Here is a 23,435-nt window from a genome sequence, read left to right as displayed (position 1 = left end):
TATCATTTAAACCTTGAATCACTTAACTTAGTTTAATGATTTAATTTACTGTCTATTAAGTTTACTCAGTTTTCATTGCCTATCCCTCTTTCATTTTACTAAGACATTTTGAAATAAATTTTCTATGTTGTTTCCAACAAAAACTTAGAAAATATATATATGAACAACCTGAAACCCAGTGATTAATAAAAAGTTGGGATACGTGCCTAATTCTTTTGAAAAGTAACAAAATATAAATAGAATTCTGAATCAAAAATACCAAAGCAAAATCACATGTATTATAAAAATAGATTTTCTATTATCAATTGTGAGGTTGTTACCTGCACAGGAATCTTTCTCCTTCAAGAGTCTCAGGAGTTAGAGGAGAGAGGGATAAGGGAAGGTGCTTGTGGGCATGTTATGGATGGAGATAAAATATCAGGTGAGAAACCAATATTGAGTATGATCACCGAGCAGTGGACCCAGGCTTGACCAGGATAAAGGGTAGAAGAGACAAAACAGTACAAATCTCAGTTCAGCTACTACTTTGCTCTGTGGCCTTAGCAAAGTCACTTAACTTTCCTTACAGAGGATGTGGAGAGTGGCAGCAATCACCGGTTTGCTGTGAGAACTGGGTAAAACAGGCCAAGTGAAGCACCTACCACAGTTCCTTGCACATGGTGAGAGTGAATAACAGTAAATTGTTGTTTCCTGTGCTGCTGAAGCTTATCATTCAATTTTTTGTTCTTGTTTTCATTCTTTAGATTTTTCTATTTTCTTACCTTATTTTTTGTGTGTCCTTTTGGTCCCCACTCCTTCCTCTGTTATATGTTTCTACTTCTTTTCCTTTTCTTCTTTCCCTATACTCTTTCCCTCATCCTGATTCTCTTTTCCTCTTCAATTCCCTTTTTCATTGCATTTTACTTTCTTTTACTTTCCCTTTCTTTCTAGATTCATCACTGGGAATCTATGAAAATAAAGAGCCTTTTGGTATAAGAAACATTGAAAGTTTATTCAAGGCCGACTATTGTTATTAATTGTCTTTTTTCCTGTGGTATATTCATTTATTTAGCAACTAATCATTAAACCTATTCCATCTACATAACACAATGGCCTAGAGCAGCTGACACACTCTCAGTAAAATAACAATCTTGCTAGTGAGATAAATCGTCTACACTTGGAATATGGTGAGACAAATCAACTACATGCGGAAAACCAAAAGTAGTATATGAAAACAATAAAATAGATGTCATAATGCCACATATAATTATCGAAAATAAGTATGTCCTAGGTAGGAGCACATGGGAAGAAAGATTACTGTGGGTGGCAGTTATCAACCGCAATCTTTTATGAAACGCAAAAGCCCCCAAAACAAGGAGATATTCCAATTCATTGTTGACACTACTGAGTAGGTTAAGAAAAATACAGTTTGTCTTAAAATGTTGGAGATGTACTGGCTCCATGGAAACTGGGGCTTTTATCATGAAATATTTCTACATGTTTCTATTTACCAACAATTGTTTCTCTTTTCACCATACTCACATATCCACATTACCACATTGCTCAGGTTCTGCGGAATAATCATGTTTTCAACATTTTATATCATAAAAGCGCTACCAAAAGACCACTAAAACACCTGGAGAAAAACTGAGAGCTTCAATCATTCAAGTGTTTTATTGTATGGGATACTAGATTATGACTTGAGCAAATCATGAAAAGATTAAATATTACATAAATGTGAACAGACAACATGTACATTTGTATTTATTTATTTTGTAAGTAACTAACACAGAGTTATGAAGCTGCATAAGCATAATAATTGATTATGATAGCAAATATATGTTCTTTAGACATCTATACTCTTTAAAGGTGAAACAGCAGTTAGCCTTTCTCTCAGATTTTAATATCCTTTTGAATCTGAAGGAACTCAACCAAAATGTTCGAATAAATTAAAAATCTTTGAAAATACTCTAAACACAACATGGGTATACATAGTTTAATAAAAGCATCAATATAATAAGAAATAAAGAACTTGACGAGCAAGTAGCCACGATGTTTAAAGATAATTTAACATCAAACTGAATCTACATCCATAAAATAGCATTATCATAGCTGACAGAATGATTAAAAAATTAAAAATATCTCTGTACTTTAAAATATTTAATGTGTTTGTTTAAATCCACATTGTTGGAAAAGAAACTGAACCATGGTCTCTTTGACAATTATGTCAAAGAATCAACTAGGACTTGGCAGGCTGCCAAGCCAGGAGCTATGGTTTTATTCAGTGACATTTCTATCAATGCTCTGTTTCACAGAGTTCTGAAGCTAATCAAAGTAGATGTTCAACTTGCCTCCACACCAAAACTTACTCCGCAGCTTTGCAAAGCACTCCAAAGACAGCTTGATGTGTAAAACTACTTTGAACAGGCTCATATATGTAAAGAGAAGTAAAGCCAGACAGATCAGAAATCAAATCACCGTGTCCATGCTATTCTTTTTCCCCAAAGAGAAAATCTGGAAAGCATTTAGGATCTCTCTGGTTCTAATCCTTTCTGTATCCTCTAATTGGATAATTTTTAAAGGATACTTTAGTTAACGTGCATATTGACCTAAAAATGCAAATAGATTGTTATTTCAAATGTTTCCATATTTGAGGCATAAAATACATAGAATTTATACATAGTTTTAAAACAACTTAGAATATACTATTATCAACTATTATCATCACCTATGAGCTTAAAGGTCTATCTCTGATGAAATGATATAGAATAATGATAACTAGCAACAAATGAATTAAAACAAAAGCTGAATATTAGGAAGCCATTATAGAGTTTTAAGAAAAAAACTTTAAGCTAAATAAATAACCGTTCAAAACCTGCAGTGCTATCTACATGGTTTTGTTTATATTTATGTGTCATGCTTCATGGAAAAGTTTTTAAGATAGATACCAAAAATGACATGGATTACTAAAATATACTTGCCTTCATTTCTGGGTATACTTTACCTTGCTAAAACAATTTATAACCTTCTGATCAAAAGTAAATGACTTAGTAACTATTTTCAAAACATGCATTTGTTCTAATATTTAAATCATTACTTTATACTTAAAAATATTTTTGCATTTTAAAAACCATATCTGCAAGAAAACAACCTTGACTTTTATAATCTGTAAATTTAGAGTTATATGTTATAGGTAGGAGAAGAATTCACAAAGTCAAAAACTACAAATGATTAAATTATACCACAAGGAGTAGGAGAAGAATTCACAAAGTCAAAAACTACAGATGATTAAATTATACCACAAGGACTTCACAGAATCACAGCACTTGATTTTAACCGAAAGTGCTGAAAACGTGCAGAGGCAAGCACACACACTCCAACACATATACAATACAAAAGTTATAACAATCTAAGTACACATTTTATTAGTCTAAAAGTAACCTAAATTATACACTAAGTTAAACAGCATTTCCCTGCTATGCCATTGTGCACAAAATTTTGACCACTGCCCCTGCATTGTTCTTCTTCACCCTCTACAAGACTAAGTTCTATCGTGTGTGTGTGTGTGTGTGTATGTGTGTGCGCGCGCGTGCACGCACGCACACACCAGAATTGGCTTAACTGATCTTGTTTACATGTTCTAGAGGGGAAAAACAGCCTCTGTAAAGATATAAAGCTTCTCCCACTACTCACTTTTGATTTCTGTACGCTTGATAGATTGTTGCCGGGTTCCCTGGGATGAGACATGAGGAGGAGGCACAGAATTGCTAGGGTTTCCACTAAAAAGACCAGCACCATAGGCAGTACTAATCCTGCACCTGTGATGTGTTATTCAGCAGTTAAGAAATGCAGTCCAGACTGTGGTTGCCTAATACAGCTCAGCTGTTTTTCTCAGTACTCCCTTTGATTATAAGCTGGCAAGAGAGATTATTCCGGTCAGGCATTGAGCTATGTTCAGGATACATGGCATATGCCAGTGGAAAGGTAAAAGAGAAAAGAAACCTTGGAATCAAAAAAATAAATAAAAGGAAAGAAAAGAAAAAGTCAGTGACCAAGGTGTACTATGTAACATTTCCAGATGGTTAAAAGCTGCTTCTGATTATATGCAAGGTAGAAAAATACATGACACTTAAATATCTAGAAATCTATTTTTATATTACCCTTTGACATTTAGAATGGTACTTCAACAAGCAATTCTTGTTTATTTAAAAATAAGCACAACTTCACAAATTGATCAGCTACATAAACATTTACAAATATTTCTTTAAAGAGGTTTACCTACACTGTCAAACTCCTTTTAAAATTTGGAAACTTTCGAAATGTTAGGAAAACTGAAAACCAAATGATTACCATTAAGTTTAGCTTTTTATTAAATCCACCATATCATTTAACTTGATTCATTAAAATTTGTTGTATAAAATTTGTATTTCAGACACATCTATCCTATTAACCATCTGTGGTTAAATCAGCATAAAATATTTATTTTAACCTAGCATAAAATTACTAGCAACTCTAAATTGATTTAAGAAATTTTTATCATATACAAGGCTGTCTAAAAAGCACTTTGGTTTAACAGCGATGAAGAAATGATCATTATGCTCACGAACCTTAAAATCTAATTGGGAAAAGTGAAATAGAAATTACCTTTTTCTTGTTCTTTTCTCATAAAACGGCTGCTGACCATTCCCTCACACCAAAACTTTCACTCTATTTCCTTTCACACTCTCTATGAACACAAAACCATCTGTCTCCCAGGCTAGTATCCATGCCGTTTCAAATAAATAATCTAAATTCTTATCCAAAAAACAGATATCCTTTCCTAACAGCAGATGGTTAAAAAACAACAAAAATCATTTCTATAAACAAAAATAGCTGAAATAAACTATATATTTCAAAATGTAAATATCACTTAAATGTATATATTAAAGAAAGTGTTTAATATCTCGTCATTTTTGTTTTCATTGATTAGATGCTAATAACCTGCTAAGCCAGTCTATAAAAATATTATTAGAAAAATTCTATATGCTATATATTAGGAGCAATAGAGTCAAAAGAAACTACTATGTCCATAAAAACATTCTCTCTCATCAGAATTTGACAAGTCTTATTGCTTTCCCATATATTCAAACATTCATACAGACATTAGCATTAGAGATAATACTACATTCAAAGTTCTAAGCAACACTCAAAGGCCAAATGCAAGAGGACCAAGATTTAAGAGGTATGCCACAAAACGTTATAGTAATATCCTCCCATTCCCATAATCTGGTTTGTGCACCCAAAGTAAAATAGGATAGCTTAATTGGATCCTGAATATGTATATGACTAGCAATATATAGACTCTTGATATTTTAAGGCAAAAAAATTTTTTCTAAAAATTGTACCTAATTGGCCATGAAAATAGTGCTGAGAGACTCTGAACCACCATCTACTAAGTTTTGATTTATAGGGATAAAATTGCCAAAGGCAATCTTGCTGACTTTTGGGCAGAAACACTGAGGAAAGGTCTGAATTGTGACTGTTATTATAATGACTGTGTTATCTCAAATCTGGGTCTGGCACACTTTGGAACATTCTGGCCTGATGCTGCTCAAGCTGTCCCATTTTTTTGATAAACAAATGGCTTCAGTTTTCAAAACGTTCTCTAAAAGCAATCTTATTTTTTTAATTTTAATGAAGCCTAGTAGACTCAGTGATCCAGGCTCTGAAAAGTTTTATTGATCTTACATTTAATGTTTCTTTATTTTCCTTATCCAATTTATATCTCGTTTATGCTAACAATGTACCCATCCATATTCTAAGGTCAAATGTTTCTTCCTCTTTTAATAATTATCAATTTGGGATCTCACAATAAACAAAAAAACTAAATCTAAGATGCTACATGAAAAATAATTAACTCATAAACCCTTTCTTCTGTATTTTGAGCCATGTCAATATAAGGCAGATGTATCTGTGTGTTATAGTTTTCCACTCAGAAATATTTTAATAAATTGTGTATATGATCTTAAATTTCAATATCAGAGTAAGAAGGTAAGAAATACATACTTGAATCATGTTCTATTTAAATAACCAAAGTGCTCTCAAGTAATAATAATAATAATATGGGACAAGGTTCAATGCTATCTTAAGTGGCCACCCCAGTTAGAAAGTTTTCTACATTCATAAAAAACATAGGACATCAAACAAAATATTTTACCAAAATTTAAGAGTCGGTACTTCAAGTATTACGAAACCACTCTCCTCATTTACCTACAGAATGCCCTGTTGTCTACTTAAAAGCCCAGAAAAAAAATTGGCATAGGATGCAAGAACTATCATAACTTAATAAATTAGAGATTGGTAAAACTTGTCAGCTTTTGCTATTATGGTCATCAGGACTGCTGATGCTCATTAGCAGCAAAGTCTTATTGTTGTTTTTCTGTGCTGTTTTGTTTTCCCTAAGGAAAGTAATATGAAAACTTCCTGGTGGCTCCTTTTCTTCATCATGAAGTCAAATATTTGACCAGAAAAAGATTATATTTGTGCTAATTATTAATTAGACAGGTAATCTGGAATCAAACAAATAACTCTAATAGCCATTTTCTAAAATTTTTTCACCCCAACCTTTAGAATACGGTACTTTGTGACAGCTTTTGCACATCCTAAAATCAAGGTAAAGGACATATTTCTCTTCCCATTTCATACCAATAAGGGGAGAAAAGCCTGGCCCAATAGGCACCATCCCAAACAGCCGCCCCTCTCCCCATCAACAATGCTAGCTCTTGCCTTTGAGTTCAGTGTCTCCTCACTAGCAAGAAAGTCTAAGCAGAGAGATCATTAGTTATGACATGTAGACGCTAGCAGATAATGTTGACTCACTTTAGGAACTATTAAACTATAAACAGTGTGCTGAAAGCCATTTATCTGCATTTTAGAATAAACAGCAGAAGCTACTCAATTAAATAGATTGCAAAGAATAAGTTGCTGGTGCCAAACCAAGGGAAGCTTAATTTTGAAAAGAAAAATCTTTGATTTAATAAAAATCAATCTAGAATCCCAAGGATGCTGAAATATAAAACATTAAACATTTTATTTCATAATATAAACATAATATATAAATATATAATAATCTATGTTTTAAAAGGCCCATAGTTATCAAAGTTGTTGCAGAGTAGTTTGAGTTCAAAGAAAATGTACTGACACTTAATAGATATTTTCTCTTAAGTGACATTTACAGTAATACTGATGCTGAGCAAATGTATGTTTTCAAGGAAAGTTTTACCTATCACCATGTAAAAGGTAAAGTTGAATCAGGTCAGTTTTCTTTATCAGGACTATTCCTGCTCACAAACAACTTAACTATTTTGAGAAAGAAATTCTAAAATGACTCCTTCCCAAAAAAGAAACACAATATTTTACATATAAATGTATGTGTACATATTTCTATCTCTAGCATGTTAAAATCTTTCAAGAATACTAATCTAACATGGAACCCTGCAAGTTTTATTATACAGTTGACTAAAAGGATATGAGATAAATCAAGACCCTTACTGCAAGCACCATATACAGGTAAAACACTCCATTTAGAGCTTATTTTTCCTGCTTGTCAGAAAACAAATCAAAATCTGCTCTTTTTTCACACTTCCAGATGTCAAAAGCTTTTCAAAACAATTTTGAGGTCAGAGAAGAGAACACACAGGTGTGTGTTATGTCAACTACTGAAAGCAACTGAAGGTTGGTTAGCCTGGAATCCGATCCCTCCACCAACACATTCTTGTGGGCATTACAAACGCTCCCTGAAGGAATAGTACACTAATGCTGACTACTTTTAAAAAACATCCCAAATCTCATTAGATCTATTTTTTTAGCAGTATTGTTCAAAAGCATCTCTGCTAGTAACATCAAACTCACTGCCAGCCCTTAGTAGACCTTTAATGTTTTCTCCAATATCACCTCTTTTGTTCTATTTCACTGATAATATAACAGGTTGAACAACGATAATATATTCAATATCAACATACATAAGTTTTTGTCACATCATGTAAATTATGACAACCCACAAAAAATTAAATGTTAGGATATCAGGAACAAATTCTTAAGAATAACTGGTTCACAGTAACGCCACCTGGTCTTAGGAAATATATTTTCACTGCTGGTATAACAAGCCTGAGACAGAAAGAGGGCAGTAATATATCACCTCTGAAATTACCAGTGTTTACCTTTAAAAACAGCGTGCTTACTCATTTGAAACTTTAAATACAAACGGCAACTTAAACATGACACGTTCTTAATTAAAAAAAAAAAAGGTGACTGGAAGGAAAGTCTTGCTATTAAATGACTAGGTTTCCAATGAAGATTATAAGAATTCTGCCTACCAGTAAAATTACCTAATAGTCACAGATTTCTTATTATGCTTATTAATGATCCAGAATAATCATATTAATTTAGACTTTAAAAATTCACTATCGATCATATTATCATTCATTCAAAAGATTTCTTATTTATATAATCCTTCCTTTTCACACATGCACACACCCCACAAATATGCCCACAATGAGGTTGCACGACTAACAAATTATTTCCACAGAACCTGTCTCTTCTTATCAAATGTTCCTGGTATTTTCCATACCTCAAAAAGTCTTGCCACTGAATAAACCCCCCCACAACAGCTAATGATAAAAAAAACCCTGAAACTTATAAAACATTTTTCCTTTTTCTTTTCAGTCTATCACCCAGTGCCTGAATGCTCATGTCCTCAAACAACAGCTAATTCTCAGAGTAGGATGCACTGAGCGTAAAATCTGTATTGGCTGATAAATTTACTTATATATTTCATATCTACACATGTCAAGTTTCCCAGCTTTGCTTTTCTTCTCAGTAAGCAGCAAATCCAGAGGTTTCACTGCCAATATTCCACATGCATGGGGAACACAGGGGCAGAGCCTCTCTCTTCTCGAGTATATGTGAAGAGTACATTTTTTTTTATCTGAGATCCTTCTCTGCCTTCCTTCTTCATTTGATGTCTCCTAATCCCCATTTGCTTCTCAAAAACCTCAATATTCCTGAAGATCCAAATGTCTCCCTTCTTCCCTCCCACTCCCACTGCGAAGACAGGAAATATCAGGTGTAGAATGTCCTGGTTTGCCCCCCTGCACTCAACATACACCTCCTAACTGTGAACTTTTTAGTCTTGCTTGTCATCTCAGGGGAGCTCCCCTGCCGTTTGTCTGCTGGATCTCATCTCTTCTCACACACCCAGGACCAGTTTCTCTCACAGAGGATGGTTTGCCTCATACATTCCTTCCTGGGTTATGAACAATGAGTATTTTTCCCAGCCTAGATCAGCCCACCTGAAGAAGGGTTTTAGAACAAAGAGAAAATGAGTGTATTGGGAAGAAAGAGCTAAAGAACCCTGAAAGGAAAACCTGAGATGCTTACCCTTCTGCCTTTATATCAAAATGTAGTAACTTAAAAAAAAATTTAAAAGAATGTAGTAACATATACAAAACATGTAACCAAGCACCGACATTTACAATGGGCCAAGTCACACGTGTAACAGGATAACTAGACTCCAAACAGGTGTAGGAATCACAATTTCTAGCCTTAGCCATGCTACTGACTTGGAAATCTCCAGAATGTCCAGAATGTTTTGTTTGGAAAACCAGCACAGTGATGATTTACCATATAAGGCTTAGGCAGTAAACATAAGTTCCTTGGATATGTTTGCAGAAGGAATACCAGTGAATGAATTAGCTCACTAGAAAAGACTCAGCCAAACATACCTGTCCAGATTAGAAATTTAGTGTGAAGGAAATGACCTTGAGTCAACACCATAATATAGTAGTGTCACACAGTGACTGCTTTTCCCATGACCACATCCCCTGGATGGGTAACAAAGAGAGTGATAATGGATATTTCTAAAGAAAGGAATAGCGTGCAGAAAGTAGTGGCTGCTCTGGTAACCAAAACATTCCAAAACACTGTAACATGTTATACCTCTAACTACTTCCAACTACTTTCCTTACTTAATAAAGAATTTGGGAAAAGGACATCTAACCTCCCATTGCCTAAGATCATAACTAGTCATAGACAGGAGGAATAAAATAAATCCAAGTCTGCCTGGCTACAAACACAGGAAATCATTCACAACTAAGTACATATATCTTTATATATTAGATACAGATGTATATATGGATGTTCCTGATGTCAACCCACATAATTTCAGACAGATTTTAAAGTCGACATCTACATTTACATATTCATGGAATATTACACACATATAAAGTTATTTATTCTTGTGAGTTGCATTAATGAGTTTACTAGGAAAGAGATTTGAATAGACTGAAAAGAGACCATCAGAAAGAAAAAAAGAAAAAAGAAAAAAGCCAAAAATGAATAGCAGCTATGAATTTCCAAAATTAAGCTAATATATTAGAGTAGTCTGGAAATAACTTTCATTTCTCTTGAGCTTATTATTTACACAAACTATTATTAAATAAAAGTTGGATTTTACTCTGATAGCATATTAACTCTATCGATTATGTTTTTAATTCTTCTTAGTAATAGTAAAATGGGAACAAATTATAAAGAAACAAACAGAATAAACAGCATAGATTGGTGGTACCAAAATTTTAATTCCATCCTCCATAAGGTATCAGGATGTGGGTGGAGAGGAAGCATCAGCATACATAGTATAGTACTATGCCCTCCTCTTTAGAAATCACCAAAAAATAGTGTTATCCTGAAATCTTATTAGCTTGCTCTGAGAAGATGGGTTATCTGATCCTGGCTGTCATATAAATTTTCCTGTTTCAAACACTTCTAGTTCCTTTCGCTTTTTTATTACAGTACTATGTCTCCCCAAACCCCCTTTTCAAATCACTTCAGCTTCAGCTAAATTTCTAATAAGTACTGAGTTCCTAAGGCCTGAAAAAAATTTTCTAGTAATTTTGTTTCCAATAGAAGTAATGAGAAAGTTATGGAAGACTTTCGGTCTTCTTTCTCATTTGTTTTGTGTTTTTCCTTTAGTCTCAAACACTTTATCGTAATAGTACTCACACTTCAAGCAGTTTTTGAGAGGATTAAGTAAGATGTAATTGTTTATCTCCTATTCTGTGTATATAAATCTCATATAACATAGTCCTCAAAATACTCATTTTATAGATTAGGGTACTAGGTCTGGGAAAGGTGATTTGCCTGAGGACAAACAAATGAGCAACAAGCAAAGACAGTATGCAAGCTCTAGTCTCTGTGACTTTTAAAAGTCTCTTTTAAAAGATGACAATGACTCTTCTAGACAGCAGTTCTCAAATGTTTTGTTTGCAGGACACTTTTCATTATTAAAAATTATTGAGGATGCCAAATTTTTTCTTTGTGTGTATGATAGTTATTAAAACTACTACTTACCATATTAGAAATTAAAACTGAACTGTTTTTAAATATGTATAATTCATTTAAATGTAGTAATGAACAAGAAAGTGGCACTGTTTTACATTTTACAAATCTAATGTCTAACTTAATAAAAGAAATTGAATATCTGCATTAAATCTACTGTAGTATGTTGCTGTGGTTGGCATATATGAAGACTATATGGTCATAGATATGTAGTTGGAAAAGGAGGAATATGTTAATAGTCTTTTCGTATAATAGTGGTTATTTTGATACTACACAAGAACTAGAAAAATAGGAGTCTCTTAAAAGTTAGCTACAATGTAGAATCTGAAACCCTATAAATGAAAATTTCATTTTCTGATAAATTAAAATCTACCGTCTATCATGTACTTCGAATGGATTTTTCACACATGTGTGATTATAAAACAATGGGCACCAATCACTTGGAAAAAAAATCTTGGATCACTCAGCTATACAAGTAAGTTCTGTGGATACGAACTTCCCAAAATTTTATTTTTTGTTTAAAGTTTGAGTTTTACTATTAGCAATAAATACTGTCAGTTGTTTTTCTTTTTAATGACATGCTTGCTTTGTTCATTTTTGAGAATATGTCTGCCAATACTCACATCTGAATAATCATAGTTTGTCAATCAGTCATTATCTCTAGTAAAAATTGTGTTTTATGAGAAACGTGTCAAGGTAACCATTAATCTTCATTATGGTGAAGAATTTCATTATGTATGTTTCACATTTTGTCACACATAATATTAAAAAGACATTTACTCGAAGGTTGGTATTTAATAAAATTAATAATTTTTACTGTTTCATGCAGGATATTATTAAATAAAGCTTGCTTTTTTTTTTTTTTGGTGTTTGGTTGGTTATCTTTTACTGTGAGTACATGGCAGTGAAGAATATAAATACAATTTGCTGCTGTTTTGATTTGTGCTGTTTCCACCAGCAGTTCTACCTACTATTTCTTTTGTACTCTCAGTGTAAACATTAATAATATACCTTATTGTTATTATGCTTGCAAATCATACTTTGAGAACTGCCACATTAGATGACTGACTAGTGGTCATTAGAATCAGAGATATAAATTTTGTATATTTTTAAAGATAAGTTAAGAAATTTTATGATGGTGGAATAAAAGGGAATGAAAATAAAAGAATATTTAAAAGAAAAAAATGAAGGAAATGTATGTAATTATTGAACACTTTTGAGATTTAAAGAGAGATTCTCAGAAACACTAGATTGCTCACAAAAGTATTATGTGTGCCAAATACATGTAAAAGCAATTATTAATGTAAATTTGTTTTTAATTGGTCTTTTAATGATACAATTGAGGTACAGGACCTTAATTAAGCTTGTGCCACTTATATACCACCAGTTATGAAATGTTGACAAATATTTGAGAAAAAAAAATGATTCCATTACTATGAAAGTAAAACAAACAGACACAGAAAGTTCACGTTCTCAGAAAATAATTAAAAAAAAAAAGAGTTTGTCAAATACAGCACTAATCAGTCCTGATTGACTTCTATTTGTTTTTTTGATTTTCGGTTGTAAATCAAAGGCAATATTTTTTTCTTTCTTTTGTTTTTTATTTTTCATATCCGAACATTGAAAGGTTACCCATATTGAGACAAGCTTTTCTCTAACTCAATGCAAAAATGCAACTGAATTTTTCTGACACCCCTTCTGCCTCCCACCCTCCTGAAGCCATATAATTTTTAAATTTAAGAAAGACTTTGACCTAGCCAATTCAATTAAATTATATTTTCAGTTAATAAAGAGTGGAACACTGGAACACAGGCATGAAAGGAAGGTCTGAATATCGTCTTTAATGCCAATGTTGCCTGAACAGCATTCATAGAAGAATGTACAGGGCTGGAGATTGTACCCAGCTTGGCTAATTATCTGTGTGCCTTTGGGCAAATTCATCGGTTTTTTTAGATCATCATTTCTCCATCTTAAAAATAGGAGTAATAATGTCTACTTCTCACATGGTTGTTGCTAAGATTAAATGAAGTCCAAAAAAACAGCGCTTAGCACAGTGCCCAGAGATCGTGATAGAGTAAATGCCCAATGAACGTTAGTTCTTTCATTTTTCAGAACTCTATGGCTTAAAACTTGACAGTAAAGATTGTGAGGTTTGTAACACAGAAAAGGATACACCTTTCACTCATGTTACATAAAGTATAAAGTCACTACCAGAACCCAGATTTTAATTTAAAGATATATACCAGTTAAAAAACATATATACACAAGTCTATTTTCTAGAGTGTGATAAATGACCTACTGGTATTTATACTGGTGACACCTGTTGGTACAAATTCATATTTCCAATTTTTAGTCAATTTTAGCCACTTTCTAATTTGTTTTATAAAATGATTTTACTATTAGGAAGAAAAGACATGTGGAAATTCCATTATCACAGTTTCTGCCAGCGCTGATAAATAAATGTGGTGGTGCTCAAAGAAAACAGGATAGAACATAATGCATCACCAATATTGCTTACTCATATTTAGGGCTATTTCGTATGTCATATCAACTTTGCCTTAAGAGCACTTTATATAAGTATATCTTAAAAATATCACGCCTTGTATGCCATATTCAATTCACTTTGCAAGTTATTACCAACTGCTAGGTAGTATTAGCTACCACTTTCTAACAATATTGTATATCTTCATAGCTTCTTATACTTTGCAAGACACTGACATGAACATATGTGTGTTTGTTAAACAGATTCAAAGATTATACATATATACATTCTATAACATCCATATAAAGTATAAATGAAGTTTTATAACTGGTTGCATTTAATCATTTACCTCAGATCTTTTACTGATATATAATGATGTAAAGCTAGTTATATAACTTCACTGAACTCTAATGTCCTATTTTTAATCAGAAGAGAATTAAGAGAATATATAGGTAGTATGGATGCTCACCTGAAAATGTAAGAAGACAACCTAAAACTTGTGTGTAGAAAGCAGCTTGTCAACCAACCCTTTACAAAGGTTATCGCAGTAGCTGTGTATGTTTCAGGCAAGTAAATAACTACTGATGAAACGATCTACGAATAAAAGAAAGAAAACTACTATTTACTGAGTACTTACGACAGGTAAAATAATTTTAAGAGTTTTCGTATACTTTCATTTAATTCTTACCAGACCCAGGCAATGTAGGTATTTTTATAATGACCAAGGCTCAGATATATAAGGTTATAATGCTGACCTGAGATTTTCACTACTCCACAAACTGCTTTAACCAAATCGCTCAATGATGATGGTGATGTCACCATCAGCAGGTGTGTGTAGCTTTGATTTCTTCTCCGCCAGTAACAAGGATAGGTTTTCCTAAATCTTCTGTATTCCCTTACGGCAAAATACAAGCCAATGGCTGGAGCCCCTCGTTTCTATCCCCTTTATCCTTGTCCCTAATCAGTACCATTGTACTACTCTCTGATCTCCCTCCCACTTCTATAATCCATTATTTGCACTGCTGCCTTCTAAAAATAACAACACACATGCATGAACTTGTAAAACCAAAAAGCTAAAGCAAAATAAACAAAAAGCTCTAGTGGTTCTGAAATTCTTAGGAAGGCATTCAGGTTTCTTCATTAATTGACCTTACCTATCTTTCTAATTTTATCTCCTACCATGGTCTTCTCCCTGTCCATATCTTATTCTTATATGCTGTCTATATCCCCATGCCTTTGCTCATAATATTTTTTCAGTCTATAACAGCCTGCATCTCCTTCACCATGTATGTTATACATTTCTCAATCAGAAATACATGCATCTTTGTCGATGTTTCTATGGAATTTTACCATGTTATATATGTTATTCTACCTTGAACAGCAGTTAATTGCACATATATATTCTTGCCTATCAACTATCACCCTCTTATTGCAAACAGTATAGTTTATTTATATATGAGTCACCCAGATGATTCTTAATTTGAATAATTAGCTGTCTAACCTCAGACTATTTACTTCGCCTCCGTGAACCTCAAATTTACTCATCTGTGAAATGAGAATAACAACAGTATTTATTCATTCATATATGTAAAATGCTTAGAATAGTACCTTAAACAGTATTTGCCCCCTCAGAAATGGGAAAAATTGATATATTATTAGCTGAAATTTGTGACTAAAGAATTTTATTGTTTGATGTTAACTGGCTCACATATGCGTCTAACTCTGATTTTAGCCTTTGCAAATTTTTGAAGGAAAGATAATTAAGTTTTGAGTATAAAAACAAATTTAATAAAAACTATATTATAACTTTTTAAAGTAGTTTTATATAAGAAAAGACATTCATTCTCATAATGGGCTAAAAGACAAGCCAACTACAGCATAAGACCTTTCTAGTGTGTAATACTAATAAAATAAGAATGGATTCCTGTAGAGCTCAAAATAAGCTCATGCCTCCAAGCAAAGCATCAGTTCATCCTGAAATTTTCCTACATATATAGTGAAATGAAGGCTGTAAATCAAGGTAGGACTCTTGGGAAGAGATAAGCTTATTCACTGAATATTTCCATTTCTGCACACAATTTTGGAATGCTTTTGGCTTTCTTTCTGAACATTCCGCCATTTATACACACAAAAAATTAAGCCTGTTTTACAGTTACAGGACACTCATAGTTCAACATCTGGAGCTCCTTCTCTTCTTTCTTAGACAATTTAACAACTTTGATGCTTTAGCTCTTGGCATCTACAACTAGAAAGGAAATGGACTTTGGGTTGTGATAGTGGCTGTATGGGGGAAGGAAGTTATAGACCACACTGAGCTGGAGACAGAAATCTTCCTACAGCAAATACTAAGAAGCAGACTGATCAGTGTGTTGAGTACCTACTTGGAAAATGTAGAAATAGTATGTTCTCTAAACTAAAGTGTTTCCACTCCAAAATAAGGACTAGATGGCTAAGAATCATAAAGACAGATTTAACAACCATCAAAACTAGGAGTAAACATCCAAGTCCACACCAGCAACTGAATGGTAAAAGGATTATGTTCTAATATCAAAGTCATTACTAATACTGAATCATGTGCATATAGCAAGTGAAAATAAAGTCTCCCTGTGATGCACCTGAAAAACTGAAGAATAAATCTTAGCAGATTCACTATCATCTTCTCAAAAATTATAAATATAGCAATCACTTTTTCCATAAAAACTAATTATTAGGAGTGAAAGTTTACTCAGTTACTGTGAAACTGATCTAACACCTTGCATACAGACTGGGAAGGGCACATGGTGAAAGCAGTAAAAAATCCAGTGGAAACTATGACTAATTATTATTATATTTATGAGGCTTTTCTGAAAGATAAGGTTTGAGTTAAATAACAACAACTCAGCACTTTACAAAGACAAATTTAATCTTATGACCCACAGCGTGTAAACTAGGATAGTAAATTACTTAAGAATAAATAGGATGTTCTTGAGAGGAATATATTTATCAATAGAACTTCAAATTTTTGGTTTCCAGGTCAGTACTTACTTCTGCTAACGTTCAGCCTCATAGAAAGATAAATAGGTGGATGGATGCTTTATTACTTCTCTGCTCATCCCAATACATACTTCTATTTCATATTTAAAATAATGATGAGCATTATAATAACTTTCTAGGCTATTATCTGATTTCATGTCCAGATATTTCTTTATATCCATTATTAAATATAAATTATTTACATGGAGTAACAGCAAAAATGATATAACTATTCTAGCTTCAAAATACCTTGTTGAACTTTAGCAATTCCTCATTCATAAAGACCGTGCTTTTGAAAGTAACTGAATATATATGTAGGCATTCCTATATCCTGCGTGTCATATCTGGATGAAGAGAACAGCTGTAGTCCAAGGTAGCTGGAAGTGGCAGGACACAGAGCCCTGTTGTACTGGGAAGAAGGAATGGAGAAAAACTGAAATGAAAAATGAAGCTAAAATGCTACCCATCAGAAGTGAGGATTCATTAACTATTCCTTTGCACCATCTTAGCCAGGGGAAAATACAGACCTTTCCAAAGGGCCCTAATATGGGCCAAACAAAGTATAAATTGAAAAGAAAGATGCTCAAAGCAGAGAAAATCAGTGCACCAGGCACTAATTCTAAGTGTTTTTCATGTATTAACTCAGTTGCTTCTTCCAACAAGCTTATGAGTCATGTAGTATTATTTTGCCCATATTACAATACAGAAACTGAGGCAATGAGAACTAGCTCAAGGTCATAGATCTAGAAAAACTTGAAACTGAGATTTAAACACAAGAAGTCTGACTCCAAAGCCACTGTGATATGCCATACATGTAAAAGCAGGATTTCCTAGTATCTTCAGAAAAAAACACCAAAGATAATAGTCAATGCAAAGTTAAAGTCACTTTGTGATCATAAAATTTGTCTATTATATTCTAACTACTACCACAATCATTTTTAAAAGAATCTTAATTCTTTTGCAGTGTTTCTGACTGGACAACTCACAACAATAAAAAAATAAAATAAAATAAAAAAGATGTGATTTTCTACTTGCCACCGCATTCTGCTTTGGTCTTAAAAGAGTTTTTATCTCTTTTCTTTTGAAGTGAATTTTAATGAGTCCTTAATTGTCAAAGGACTTCATAAACATTCATTAAACATTAAGAGGAGTTGTGTTTCCTTTCCCTGAAATCTGAAAGAGAAAACAGCTAAGACTCCAGTGTGGAGTAGGCATGAAGAAAGACTCAGCAGGATTGTACACATCTGGTTTTGTATTAGATGTTTATCTGAATGGTTCACATCATTAGAACATTTAAGATAATTCTTAGTGTAGAGATACTTTTATTTTTGCCTTCATAAGAAGTTCTCCACAATATTACCTCTTTCGGAGATATTTTCATTTTTTTATCTCTCACCCAATTCTGAATGATCCAAAACATTTCACCAGCTCTTTATGATGCCTTCTGCACCACTGAACAGTAAAAATGGTTATGATGTTGGGAGGAAATGATTTTGATTTAAATCAACAGGGTAAGCCCAGCTATTATGAAAGTGCCACAAACTTTTTTCATTAAAAAAGGTTTTCACACTGGATTTGAGTCTTCAAAGAAAGCATTCACCAAAGTGTGGTGTTTTACATCAGTACCACACAGAAGTCAGGGACTGTTATCATGTGGATAAGCTTCACTCGATAAAGTTAGAGCCTCAAATATTTCCTACTTGTCCAAAGGAGGGAGATGCTCACAAGATATCATGGCAATGCCAGTGTCTTCAAGGTCAGTCTAGGAAATGCAAACGGCTTGGCAAGTCAAATATTAACTCACTGAGAACAAATCTCTCGAAAAACCACCACATCTGATTCACTGAATGAGGCTGAGAAGGGTACCTATAAAAGAGGGAAAAATATGTTTGCTACTTCCAGATGTACAGTAATGATTTTTTTCCCCTTTTGTCTTACAAGTTTGGTTTTCTCAATCAAGAGAGATAAATATATATTTTATAAAGTTACTTTCATAGTCATTGTATTTTGAAAGTAGCAACCTTGTCATCATCACGTAACCAGAAATAAGAGATATATCGGTTAAATTTGGAGAAATTAAGACATAAATATTAAGACAATGACTATGCTTATTTAATGGAGCCCCTAGTTCTATAATTTCCAATATGGGCCAAATTTAGAATTCTTAAATTGTTTAAATGTTTTTAAATTAAAAGATAATTTTTGTTTTTGTATTTGACTCCAAAATGTCTAAAATTAATCCAAATACACTTACCAAATTATTAAAATTGTTTCCCCAATTGCTTTGTATTTTTCACTTTTTTTTTTTTTTTCTTTTTACGCCTACAGCACCTGGTCTTCCTGGGTGGTCTCCCATCAAAATACTAACCAGGCCTAACCCTGCTTAGCTTCCAAGATCAGACAGGATCAGGTTTGTTCAGAGTGGCATGGCCATAGACATATTTTTTACTTCTTAAAGCTTGGATGAGACTGGGTACAGGTGGGGTGGAGCGAGGGGACACATTTTTAATGACTATTTAATAAGCTACACTTTTATGTTTGGTATCAATGGTTACTTGTCTAATCGTGGTGATCATTTCATGAGTTATATAAATGTCTAATCATTATGTTGTATACATGAAACTAACATAATATTTATGTCAATTATAATTTAAAAATTTTTTTAAATAATAAGTTACACTTTGTGGCTAAATAATTATAAGGACACTCATGCTTTTTCAAATAAAAAAGATTAAAACTGTTCACCTACCATGTCCAATAAATATTGAAACATTTTATACTGCCCAAATTCAGAAACACATGGCACAAAGTGGGCCACAAATATGATACAGGAATAGAATAATGCAACTCAGGGGCCGAAAATGCTGAAGAAATTTTATTTTGGTGGTATCCTCTAGATATAATAATTATTTAACAGACTAAGCTTTTATTAGTTCATTATGATTATGCTACCAACTTCCAGATGAATATATGATAAGGAAAAAAAAAAGGAATGAATAAGAAAAATCAAGTATATGGTTTTCTTAATGTCTGTTCAATAATTTAAAGTTCAGAATAAAAAACCAATTTTAGTCCTATGTAGTTAGCTTCAATATACATGAAAAATGTCTTAGCTAAGAATGTAAACATAAAAAAAAAAAAAAACTATTTTTTCTTGATTTCATATTACTTTATTTTGGTCTATTAAGGGTTATCTTACATTTGTCTTCTACTTCTTTAGGTATTCAAAATATCTTACCCACTCCTGAATCCAAAGAGCTATACCTAAGATGCTTATTGGTTAAATGAATTTGAACAGATTTAAAATAGTTATTGTGATTATTAATTGTACGTGCTAACTTGATTGGGTTACAGGAGGCCCAGACATTTGGTCAAACGACATTCTGGTATTTCTGTGCAGTTGTTTTGGATGAGTTTAACGTTAACACTGACAGACTGTAGAAAGCAGATTACCCTCTCTAATGTGGATGGACCTCATCTGATCAGCTGAAGGCCTGAATAGAACAAAATGGCTGAACTTCTCCTAAATAAGAGGGAATTTCTCCTTTCTGACTGCCTTCAAGCTGGGACATAGAGGTTTTTTCCTTGCCTTTGAACTCAAACTGAAACATCAGCTCTTCCTGGATCTCCTGTCTGCCTGCTATCAAATTGGAACTACATCATCAGCTTTTCTTGTTCTCCAACTTGCAGACTGCAGATCTGGGGACATGTCAGCCTCCACAATCATGTGATCCTTTTACTTATAATAAATATATGTTTAAAGTTCAATATATATTAAATTATAATATAATTTTAATATATATGTCTCTTACTGGTTCTATTTCTATGGAGAACCCTAGTACAGTTATTCATAGTTTCTTTAAACAACGATGCTTCCTTTAAGTAAATATAAAAGGTTCTTGTAATTAAATCTGAATTACCTTGGGCCCTTGAATTGTGGTTCTCAGAATTTCTTCCACGTAATAAAGAACTATAATTTCACTGTCAGCAATCTACTTTAGATCTCAAGTATGTATTCAGAGTCCATGCTTTATTGATAGCAATTCAAGCAGTATAGCCCCAAATGCATCTGTGCACTAGTGAGTATCCAATGTAAGCCATGACTATGAGATCAACAACATATTATTAAGGCAATGCAAAGTGTCAACGTGAGAATAAATAGCAAGGATTAAATTCAAATAGCAAGTCAAAGATTTCACCTTAAGCTAAGGTGCACTCAGCAACTGCAAGATAATCACAGATCTGACAGAATGATTTTGTTTTTGTTTCTATAAAATTCCTTGTGTGGTGTCTTTCCCATTACTATCCTCTATTGGCCCAGAAATCTGTATATAGTAATCTTTTCCAACAGTATTTCCCTCTTGAGAAATCAAATTGCTTAATAAGATTCTAGGTTGAAGACCAGTTCAAGATGCTCAACTCTCCTTTACTAAATAAGGTAATAAAAAATCACCAGAGCTATGAAAGCTATTGGCAAAAATCTAAGCTTCAAAATACATGAAAAATATGTTGGTGAAGAACACAAGCACTTAAAATTTATATTACTAAGCAGATACATATATGCTAGAAATCTTACTTGAAACATTTAGACATTTTTCATTTCATGAATTCTAGACGTTTTACTAAAGAACTTACTCATTTCTAGTGACTAAAGGGGGGAAAAAAGTACTTCAACATATTTTCAATAAAAGAAGATGGCTATGAAAGTAAAATATAGAGTTTGAGGCTATCCAGAACAAGCTAAAGGTAAATTCTTTGCACTCTAGAGGTACTCAGATACTTTATCCTAAGATATATGCCTTTTCTTTCTTTCAAAATGTACTAGCAATAATGAATCAAGGAGATTTTTTCTTCCTTTCTCTTTTTCAGTTCTCTCTTCCTAACTTAAGAAAAAAAATAGTCTAGGAAAGAAATAGTAACAACAATTAAGATTTCCTATGCTCATATAAGAACACAGAATATTATCTGGCTTTTCCTTGTTTCATTGTTGTCAGGTCACTGGCCTACATCGAGGCACAACTACCTTACCAGGCTCTAGTTAATCTCCAACTACCCTTTTCTAAAAGCTTTAGTCCTATACATTTAAATGATTACTGGGTATCTATCATTTCAGGCTAAGAGGTCTTGCTGATACAGAAAACTCAACATATTTAAATCTGAAGTTCTCCTTCTTCTTCCCTGAAGCTTTTCCACCTATTCCTTTCCTTTCTAAATCTGCTCTTCCTTCAGTATCTCTCTGATGAACATAACCACCATCTACCCATCTGCCACGGAGAGAAACCTGAGAATCTTCCTAGACGTCTCTCTCATATCCAAAATACCCAATCCATCAACAGCACAAACATGTTAATCTTCTAAATGTTTCTGTAATCCTTCCTCAACTTTCCTTTGATGCTGTTAAAAGATGCTCAACATGGCCCTCATCATTTTTCGTTGCCTGCAATAGGCTCCTGATCTCTGCTCTCTGGCCCTACTTTCCTTTAAATCATCTTTACAATATTATATGTGCAGAATTACATTTTCTAAAATATATATTCATTCACTTGCTTAACTTAGCAATTATTTATTGGGCACCTACCAGGTACCAGGCTCTGTTCTAGGCCCAAGAATGTAACAGTGGGAAAAAAAAAAATAGGCACAATCCCCTGCCCTGAAAAAGCTTACAGTTATTGGAGGAAAAGAGATAGTAAGCACAAATAAATAAATAAATAAATAAATAAATAAATAAATAAATAAGCACATTAACTCTGGTAAGTGCTATGGAGAGAAATAAAGCAGGGAAGTGGGACAGAATATGTTGGAAATGGTTGTTATTTTAAAGAAGATGGTAAGGATTTCCTCAGTGCAGAAGTTATTTTTGAAAACGAACGGTGAAGAGAGAGCTATGAAGTGAAAGACTGCTTCAGAAGAAAAAGCAAGCATAAGCCCTGAGGTAGAAGTGTGCCTGCTGTCTTCAAGGGGGATAAAAGTGCCAGCTTGTCCAGCAAAAAGAATCACAGTAGCAAGTGAGGTCAGAGAAGAAAGGGGACAGATCCTAGAGGGCCTTGTTGGAACTTTTACTCTGGTGGCTGTGCCAAGAATAGACGAGAAGGCAAAAATAAAAGCAGAGAGCCAGTTAGGAAATGATCGCGGTAATTAAAGCAAGCTGATTGTGGTTTGGATATGGGTAGTACTGGTGGAGGTGATGATAAGTAGTCAGGTTCAAGATATATTTTAAAGGTACTGTCATAACCTTAATTTCCCAGGAAAGTAGAGCCTACCACAACTGTTTGAATAAAGGTAGTTTTCTTGAGAATGTCATCCCAGGAAGCAGGAGTACATGACCAGGGCAGTAAAACAGGAAAGAAAAGAATGGCCATGTGAGGATGAGTTATCTAGTTCACTCCCAATAGATATTATGACATGAGTCTCAGTATATTTATCCTGGGGATAAAAGAAGTGCTTATCCCTCACCTCCTTTCCCACTAGTCATGTCTGGCCTATGGCAGTTATCTGCCCCTCCCTTGCAAGTAATGCACAAATAGAAAATGGTTCCTGCCGGAGTCCATCGTGCTACATTAAAGAGGCCACAGGGAAGGAGGCCAAGAGG

General features: G+C 33.4%; 1 protein-coding gene and 1 pseudogene across 9 annotated transcripts in view; both read right to left on the bottom strand.

The window, feature by feature from the left end:
- Positions 1-23,435, bottom strand: part of BMPR1B (bone morphogenetic protein receptor type 1B) — a 332,744-nt gene that overhangs the window by 57,452 nt on the left and 251,857 nt on the right. For 2 of the 9 annotated variants that reach the window (XM_039845746.1, XM_039845751.1), the window contains one exon: positions 14,304-14,428. The exons of 6 other annotated variants lie outside the window; for them this stretch is intronic. The gene's annotated coding sequence lies outside the window, so the exon portion shown is untranslated. Of the gene's footprint in view, positions 1-3,672; positions 3,955-14,303; positions 14,429-23,435 lie in introns of those variants that run through there. One more of the 9 variants, XM_039845748.1, reaches the window with a different exon arrangement.
- LOC120588480 (uncharacterized) lies at positions 19,166-19,284 on the bottom strand (annotated as a pseudogene).

The sequence above is a fragment of the Pteropus medius genome, unplaced genomic scaffold, assembly GCF_902729225.1.
Source record: "Pteropus medius unplaced genomic scaffold, Ma_sr-lr_union100, whole genome shotgun sequence".
Lineage (NCBI taxonomy): Eukaryota > Metazoa > Chordata > Mammalia > Chiroptera > Pteropodidae > Pteropus > Pteropus medius.
This window is presented reverse-complemented; position numbering and strand designations above follow the sequence as displayed.